The sequence below is a fragment of the Otolemur garnettii genome, unplaced genomic scaffold (assembly GCF_000181295.1).
Source record: "Otolemur garnettii isolate 467f Iridium unplaced genomic scaffold, OtoGar3 scaffold00325, whole genome shotgun sequence".
Lineage (NCBI taxonomy): Eukaryota > Metazoa > Chordata > Mammalia > Primates > Galagidae > Otolemur > Otolemur garnettii.
Window position 1 is genome coordinate 7,271 of NW_003852720.1, and position 1,690 is coordinate 8,960.

General features: G+C 38.5%; 1 pseudogene; it reads left to right on the forward strand.

The window, feature by feature from the left end:
- Nucleotides 1–184: 184 nt before the first annotated feature.
- Nucleotides 185–780, forward strand: LOC100952917 (annotated as a pseudogene).
- The last annotated feature ends 910 nt before the right edge of the window (nt 781–1,690 follow it).

The window sequence follows — 1,690 nt, forward strand, 5'->3', positions numbered from 1 at the left end:
CCCTGTCTGCCACAACCTAAAGGGAAAGTCACCCCAGCCCCAATAAACTCAATTTCAGAAATGCTGGGAATTTCAGAAATGCTCACCTCTCATTTTCCTTCCCCTAATGAGGAGATTAGAAAATGGAATATAGACTTCCTCTCGAGTTTAGCTTTGGATGTGCCGGGACCCACGCGAGTTCAACATGCGTATCGAGAAGTGTTATTTCTGTTCGGGGCCAATCTACCCTGGCCACGGCATGATGTTTGTCCTCAACGACTGCAAGGTGTTCAGATTTTGTAAATCTAAATGTCATAAAAACTTTAAAAAGAAGTGCAATCCTTGCAAGGTCAGGTGGACTAAAGCATTCCGGAAAGCAGCTGGTAAAGAGCTTACAGTGGATAATTCATTTGAATTTGAGAAACATAGAAATGAACCTGTCAAATACCAGAGAGAACTATGGAATTAAACTATTGATGCAATGAAGAGAGTTGAAGAGATCAAACAGAAACGCCAAGCTAAATTTATAATGAACAGACTGAAGAAAAATAAAGAGCTACAGAAAGTCCAGCACATCAAGGAAGTCAAGCAAAACATCCATCTTATCCGAGCCCCTCTTGCAGGCAAAGCAAAGAAGTTGGAAGAGAAAATGGTACAGCAATTACAAGAGGATGTGGACATGGACGATGTTTCCTAAAAATCTTATTGTCTGTAACCATTTCTGTGTGTACATTTGAAAATGTTTTTTAGAGACAGAGCTTATAAGTTATTGATTTATTTTTTATAAGGTCACTCAAATGAAAGGGGATTATAAATATATTACCTACATTGCAGTCTGCAAAAAATCACATAGTATGGATATTTGATTGCCTCTCAGTGTTAAACCTCACTACAGATGTGCTTATGTAAATTATGAAAGTTTTGTTTGTAAAGACAGAAGTGAATTGTGGCCATACAATGGTCATGCCATTTGGATTAACGGCCCTGGACAGGTCGTATTATATAATAACTAAGGACAAAAGTTCTGACCAGTGATATGTGAAACTAAAATTTTCTATACAGTAAAATAATCCCTTTATTAATGTTTTGTAGATGGGAGATACAGCAAGGAACTAATGATTTGTGACTATTAGTTTCAAATAACATCTTTTATTTTGATCAGTTTTTCCTGTTTTTAGCATCTTTCAAGACCATAATAGCCTTATATCATAAAGCCTAGACTGAACTATTTTGGCTGGGTTTAACTGGTCTCTTTTTTTTTTTAGAGACAGTCTCACTTTATTGCCCTAGGTAGAGTGCAATGACGTCACAGCTCACAGCAACCTCCAGCTCTTGGGCTTAGGTAATTCTCCTGCCTCCGCCTCCCGAGTAGCTGGGACTACAGGCGCCCACCACAATACCTGGCTATTTTTTGTTGCAGTTTGGCCAGGGCTGGGTTTGAACCTGCTACCAGGTTTAACTGTTCTAAAAGCTAGTTATGGGTGTTGGGGATGAAAGCTGAATAGTCTTTCCCTGAAATGGTACTGTATAATTTCCACTTGGGGAATACTCAGTTCCACCACCTTGTGATTCCTGGCAGAATAAACTTGATTTTTCTAGCCCAGCAGAAGAGGAATCCATTGCCTTTTAAAGTTTGTTCTGTGATTTTCTTTGTAAAAGTTCCTAATTGTTTTTGTAAAGTAGAATTTATGGGTAGAACACCTTTCCTTTA